Here is an 8,158-nt window from a genome sequence, read left to right as displayed (position 1 = left end):
CAACAGACTCAGCAACTGAGTCAGCTGGAATAAATGAAGGAAAAATAAAAAGGAAAATGATAGAAAAAACTGATAGGGCTATTTTTTTAAAAAGAAAAATCACATAAATTCATTTTTCTTAAATTAGAACGAGTTTTTTGCCATTTCAATTTTATGTAAAAATTGAATTCATTTTTTCAATTTATAAATCTAACAATTAAATTTCTAAAGTATAATAAAACTATTCAAATGTTTTAAAAATAATAAATAATATTAATATTTTAGAGAATAAAGAAAATATTGCTTAAAAAAATTAATAAATAAAATATACAACTTGGACATCTATAAAATATAACAAGCTTTGCAAAAATAAATAAATAAATAGATAAAATAAAATATCGTTCTTAAAAAGGTTGGGCATAAAAAAAAGCTTATAACAAATCGTTCTTACAACAAGGATGGACATAAAATAAAATTAAAAATAAAAAATCGTTCTTACAACTAGATTGGGCATAAAGAAAAAAAAAAAAAAAAAAAAAAGGTAAATTACACTTAGCACCCTTAAAGTTTGAGCAAATTTCACATGAGTTGAGCATTTGAGATTTATTACTCTGACATCCCTTAAGACTATAAAAAGTCAATCATTCACTTATATGTAATATATTTTAATAATACAAAATATATTATAGAATCTAAAAAAATTAATTTTCTACTTCATCTCTTTTCTTAGTTTCTCTTTCCTATCCATCCACCCCTGTTATCCCCTTATGTAAATAAATAAATAAAAAATGAGTGTAGGGGTTGTTGGGTACATACTTGTGTAATATTTGTCCAAATTGCAGGAATATTTGTATAATTTATCCTTTAAAAAAATTAATAATCGGTATCAAAACAACTTTGGCTATTTTGATTGAATTTTTGTTTTAGCGCTCAGTTCCGCATCCTTGTTGGGCCATTGTTTGTGTATTTAGGTTAGGGGTGCACACGATTCAGTTCGGTCCGGTTCTTGCCGGAACTGATCTTAACGGTTCCTTAAAAATAAAACCGGAACCGTTGAACTCTGGAACAGGAACAACCCATCATTCACGGTTCGGTTTCATAGAACCGTTGACCAAGTTGACTAATTCAAAATTATTTTAATTTATCTTAAAACAAAATACAGATCGATGAAATTCTATAACCCGTCTTCACCATATGTATCATAAACTTTCAATTCCCAAAAGATATTCCTAAGCAAGCACACAGTTAGTTCATGCACTACGCCAGCTTGATTAATGCTAATTAATCAGAATATATAGCTTTGATGATCGAGTTGAAACGTACACATAAAAAACTGACAGAAATAAATAATACTGAAATGACAAATTTCATCATCTTCTTTATTAAAAATCATTAATAAGTAGTAGTATTTAGAGTAAAAAAATATGAATTGATCTGAGAATATAAAGATCGATCTTAACGGTTCCTCATTTTAGTCCGATTCTCACAATTCCAGTTCCGGTTCCACGATTCTTTTGTGCACCCCTAATTTAGGTTCAATTCATGTTTGCCTTATATGCTTGTTTCTTTGGGCTAGGCTCTTGCTTTAGGATCTGCCCCCTCACTGTACATTTGCTCCACATTTCTGGGAAAAATAGACAGAAAAAAAAAATAGAAATTAGTTTGTTAATAGATTTTTTTATAATTGAGTTTTCATAAAATTGAATCAAGCATAAAACTGTTTAAAATATTTTGTACAATTTGTAATTTTTTTCAAAATTACAAACTAAGCGACCATGTTTGGATTGAAAATGATAATTCACCATCGTAATAAAATATTTTTTATTTATTTTTACCGTTTCTTATCATAATCATTTTTATCATTTTTCCTTAATTACTTGATGATCGAATGATTAACAATATCTTTTATATATATATTACATTTAATCTCTCTTGACTTTTCTCATTTTATATTAATTTTATATATATATATATATATATATATATATATATATCATTTACAATTATTCTTTCACATAAACATTTAATGTTGGTGATTAATGTACAAATACCATTCTATATAACTCTATATACGAGTTAGCAAATGAAGTGATTGCTGATGTGGAAGAATGGTATTGGTCCACTGATGTGTGTCCATACCATTAGTTCAGTGATGTACATGCAATTGATTGGTTATTAAGCATTTATAGGCTGTGACTCTAGACTGTTAACTATCTTATATTTACAAGAGTATTATTATTAATATTCGTTAATGGGCGTGATAGATGGGCCGATGACTTCGGCCGATTTGTTTGGTAGAACAGACGTGGCAGTTCATGTAAGTAACTTTAATAATTAAAAAAACTGAAATGATACACGCCCTGACAAACATTCTCTCTTTGTCTCTTCTCTATCTCAAGTCTCAACATAACCTTCTCTCTCTCATTCAATTGCCCAGAAACCAGAGATAAGTCTTCCTCTCAATCTGTTTCTCTCTCTCACACACATCAACAGAACACATTAGTCGGCAGTTCATGGAAAATCTCTCATTCAAGAAACTCATCGGCAAAATCCCACAATCTATGGCCTTAGATAATCAGAAAACAAAGTTCTTCGCCGGAAACACGGATATCTGCGGCCAACCACTCAAGAAGCTTTGTATAATCCCTTCAATGCTCTCAACTCCACCTAATGTCACAATAAACAACACTTCTCCAGCAATTGTGGTCATACCCAGAACAATTGACTCCACTCCGGTAACAAATTCACCTAATGAGTCTCCGAATTCTCCTAATCAACAACAGATGGGGCTAAATCCAGGGACAGTTGCAGGGATTACAGTTGGGGATTTAGCAGGAATTGGCATTCTCACTATGATATTCAATTATGTGTATCAATTGAAGAAGAAAAAGAAAAATGAAGCAGAAAAATCTGTCAATACAGCGAAGAAAGAAGAAAAGGGTATCAGAGAAGACCCTCAAATGGCGAAGGATTCCAAAGCTCTCGTGACCTGGTCGTGTCTAAGAATCACAAACAATGAAGAGACATCCTCGACGAACTCACCACTGAGAAGCTCACAGCCGAGCTTCTCCTTGCTCGCCGACCGCCATCATCCGAATCTGCAAGCTCACGGCCGAGCCATCCACAGCCAAGCACTCGACCGGCCGAGTTTTCCACATCCGATCCCGTTTCATCCTCGCCGTCAATCTCACCGTTATCCCGCCTTTCGCCGAAATAGTGACTTCTCTAGTCGCTGCTGTAGCCGCCGTTGGGCCATTCTTCCATTGTCGCCAGTAGGGTCTTCTTTTGCTCACGGTCATTCCATCCCCTTTACCGACCGTCTGCTCACTGCCATAACCACATCACTGAGGTTATCGTCCTCTAAGTTCTCTGCCCGCTTTACTCGAAGGTCCGTCACCGCCGCTGTACCGCCGTTCCGTGCTCTCTGCACCATCTTTGCTCACCCGTCTATTCCGTCTTCGTCCTCGCCGGACTCTGTGCAGCAACCTTGTCGCACCGATCTCATAGACCCAACCGATACGAAAAAAATGTTTGTTAAAAAGAGAGAGGAGAGAGGAATTGAGGGACGTACACGTGGACAACCCCATGTTCCTGCCTAACAAATCTGCCAAAATTATCTACCCAAGTATCATTTTCCTTCGTTTATAGGATATAGTTCTTGTTTTTTGAAAGTTACGCAAGAGTTTTATTCCAAGAGTTTCCAGTCGACATATAATTACTGAGCCTCCTATATGTTAAAAAGAAGTCGGACAATAACCATTGTAAGCCCTACAAATATAGGTTATTCAACTTTCCTCCTCTTTCTTGAATCATTCACCGTAACAAACATAGTTTGATTTGAAGTTTTTTTTTTTTTTTTTTTAATCATTGCAAAAGCACAAAGGCCAAGTCATCAATAGCAGTACAAAGGCAAAAGTCAAGCCAGATAAAGACATACAAATCTTGAAGCAAAATAAGAAAAAATGAAAAACATGCTTCAAATTTGTTGAAAACAAGAGCCAAAGTTCTGCAACGGAAACAACCAAGGGCAAAAAGTAGCAACAGGAGTGACCCAAAGGTTAACTCTAAAACTACATCCGATCAGATCAAATCGGGAACAATCAAAACCGACATATATCAGGGATCTAGTCGGAGAGAAAATATAAGATCCACCCATTCTAGCTGGAAACAAGCCAAACATGAGCAAATCTAACCGAGTAAAAGCAAAAACGGTGTGAAAAACGCTCACAATGCGAATTTATTGAAACAAGATGAGTTTTATTAAAGCTGTGGGAGGCAAAACGACACCTCCCCTCGTGAAAGGGAGCAGGGAGAAAAACGGAGAGAAAGAAGGGGGTTTGTTGTAGAGAGAATGGTTAGAGAGAGAAAGTTTGAAGTCATATTCCTCCTCCATGTATATTTATATTATATATGTGAGTTTTGAGTAGTGAATAGTGGATACACAATAATCATCAGACTTAGTATGTTGCCATGAAAGACTGTTGAATCCTGCGGGTTAGGACAATGTGTTCAACGTGTGCCTCAATCTGCAGGACAGGTTAGGCGGTAGCTTAAGGCCCCAACCAATAAACCTAAAAATTTTCATTTCTTTATATATTATAACTTTCCTAAATGAAAACATATTTCCTTCAATTATTAAACCTCAAATAAAGAGATTTGGTAGTGGGTCTAAACAATTTATATCATTTTTTATCTTTTTTGTATCTAAAAGATTTCTATCCATTTTCACTTCTTTTTCTTTAGGCCCCCCAAAAAATCTCTATATATTATTACCTATCTAAAACCAAAGAAATTTAATAATGGGTCCAACATATTTTTTTTCCTTATATCACTTTTTTTTTTTTTTTTGGTAAACAAGTAGAAAATAAAATTAAAAAACTATACATTTTTTCTCTCTATAATTGGTGAACCTTTCTATATTTTTCTAAGACCCTTATTAACTTTTATCTTCTTTTTTTTTTTTTGTTCTTATTCCTCACACATATTTTTCATCCTTTCTCATTTTAACATTTTTTATTAATATGATTATTGATTTTTTTTATTTTTTTATCTTTTCGACTTGGTACTTGTTACAATTTCACCATCTGACTCTAGAAGAAGGTTTTGAATACATTTTTATTGTATTGAAGAATTTATTGGATTATTGGTCTAAATTCTTTGAAATAAGTTTCTATTGTTGTATAACTTAACAAAAATTAATAAAACTATATTTGTCAAATTATATATTTTGCTTGTGTGTCATTATTTTTATTTATACTGTTGAATGTGTCCATGAGAAAGCACAAGCCAAATAACTAATGATGAAATTATAGATTGAAAAAATCTTAGTGTCAAGTTAAAAATAAACAACTAATGAGCATAGATTTTATTAAAAGGCCACTTTATTTATTTTTTTGCCAAAGATAATGAGCCACCTGATAAGTTTCCTTATTTTACTCTATATTTTAATTTGTTATTTTAAATTGTTATTCTTTATGAAACTCTGTAAAATAAAAAATTCTGGTTGAAAATAACATTCATCTTATTTTTGGTTTACATGATATATAAATTAAAATAACATAACAGAAAATAATTGGATGTAAGGATATAACACTACCAAAAGTTTGTTTGTTTGTTTTTTTGATACGATGGAGTACACATTTAATTTTTCAACAATCAGCATGAAATTCATACCTCCAAAAAATTACAATTTTTAAAAGTTAGATTATAGGAAAGAGCTTTATACATTGGTTGGAGGAGGAAAGAAGAGGTGTCTCGTCTATATTTTTATTAGTAGAATGAAAGGATGTAAAATGGATAAAAGGGAGAGGGGAGTGTCTCGGCCAAATGGAAGGATGTTGGTGGATGAAAAACATGGATAGAAGACAATGGGGGTGGCGAAAGAAGAAACACGAAAACTTTGTGAATTTGATTTGGTTACATGGTAAAATTGAAAGGGCAAAAAAAAAAAGAGAAGAAAAAGTTAAAAGGAAAGGCAAAGAAAAAGGAAATCTTTCCTCACTTCTGGAAACTAAAAACTTTTCCTCTTCTTCGTTACCAAAATTTGTTGATGTGTCGATATTTTAGTGGGTTAGTAATTCCAGTGGACTTTGGAGTGTAGTGCATCCTTCAACTTTCTGCATCTATTAATCTAACTTTTAACCCTTCTTACCTTGTAAAAAAAAAAAAAAAAGTTATCAATTATTAAAATAAGTAGTTAGGGAAGTTCTGATTGATAAAATGATTTGATATAATCAAACTTTATAAATTTAAGAACGGAACAAGTTTGTAATTATTTTTTTTTTACCCTCTTCTTCCAATTTTGAAGAATTTTTAGTTTCCTGTTTGTGAAGGGAAAGAAAAAACACCATGCTTTTCTTTTCTTTTTTCAATCTCCTTTCAGTTAATACCAGGTAAAAGATGACTCTTTCGCTTTTTAATTACATAGCCAAATTAGATTCGGAGAGTTTTTGTGTTGCCTATCATTACTAATTTATTTTTATTAGTAGAATGAAAGAATGTGATGATGCTATTTATTACCAAGTAAAATAGTAGGATGTTGGAGGATGGAAAAATGGATAGAAGGCCGGGGTGTCTCGTCTATTTTTTTATGAACAATGTTTGTCTTAGGCCGTAAGAAACTTCCTTCTTATAATGAGGTGGCCCAATAAAACATCAACCGGTGTTCAAGTTTTAAAAGGAAAAATATATATATGTATATGATGATTATAGACAATAGAAACTAACCCTTCCCTCTTTCTTTCTCGGCGATTGCCTTAGGCCGCATAAGAAGGAATCTCGTTCTTATGATAAGGTGCCCAATAAAACATCAATAGGCGTTTAAGTTTTAAAAGAAAAAAATATGATGACTACAGAAACCGACCCTTCCTATTTCTCTCTCTCTCTCTCACTCACACACACACACACACACACACACACACACACATATATATATTAGATCGGCATCTTTCAGTCATATATGAGAGTTGAGACAAATAATCATATATATTATTTCTGTGTTTTGAATCTAAAATCAAACATTGTTCTGGAGAAGAAAATACATATATATGTATATATATATTGGATCGGCATCTTTCAGTCATATATGAGACTTGAGACAAATAATCACGATAAATTCATGAAAAATGATATATATCAATTCATTTTCATGATACGAATCGCCACGTATTTTTTTTTCTAAGTTTTTTCGTTGGTATAGAAATTAATTAACTATTATTATTATTATTATTATTATTTTTTTTTTTTTTGCTTATATATAAATTTTAAAACTTTCATATTCATCTTCCTTTTTTTTTTTTTTTTTCTTTTCTTTTCCTTTCTCATCCCAATCTCTCCTAAATTTTAAAACATTTCATGTTCATCTTCTTTTCTTTTGTATTTAATAACAAACTTCTCATCCAAATTTAATTATTTAAAGATGATTATCACCAAACAAAAACAATAAAAATAGATCTATTAGATTTCTTTATCGAAAAAGTTATTTAATTTGGTATAATGTGTCGTTCATATATTATATATAACATGTAATTCTGTGTTTGAGAGAGGGAATATCATCATTCATTATAGAACCAATGTAGGTCAGGGTCATTCCCCAACCTGGCCCCACTCTTTATAATATGTGGTATATATATATATATAAATTTTTTTTCTTCTCTAGAACAATGTTTGATTTTAGATTCAAAATAATATATATCGGTGCTTGAGAGAAAAAGAGGGAAGGGTCCGTTTCTATGGTCTGTAGTCTATCATTTTTTATTTTTTAAAAAACAAAAAAAAAAACTTAAACTAACTGTTGATGTTTTATTAGGCTACCTCATCATAAGAAGGAACGGTTGATGTTTTATTATACCACCTCATTATGAGAAGGAAGTTCCTTCTTATGCGGCCTAAGATAAACATTGTTCTTAAACAAAAGCATACAAAGGGCTAACATGAGCGACAACACTATATAAATTAATTGTTTGATTAAATTTTCAAAATTAAATTTTTTTTTCCACATAATTAAATTTTTTGAAATTATACCAAATCTGACTGATTAATCTTTTAGTCTAATACTTACTTAAAAGTGCCCCTACTCAAGGTTGTTTTATAATTTTTTGAAAATAGTCTTTTATCTACTAAATTATTGAAAATTGTTTTTTAAGAAATTGAAACAAACAAGAGTTAAGTTTAGTTGTTT

This window comes from Cornus florida, unplaced genomic scaffold, assembly GCF_030987335.1.
Source record: "Cornus florida cultivar Cherokee Brave unplaced genomic scaffold, ASM3098733v1 CherokeeBrave_3.0.0_Hap2_Chr10, whole genome shotgun sequence".
NCBI classification, from domain to species: Eukaryota; Viridiplantae; Streptophyta; class Magnoliopsida; order Cornales; family Cornaceae; genus Cornus; species Cornus florida.
Note: the sequence above shows the minus strand (reverse complement) of the source record.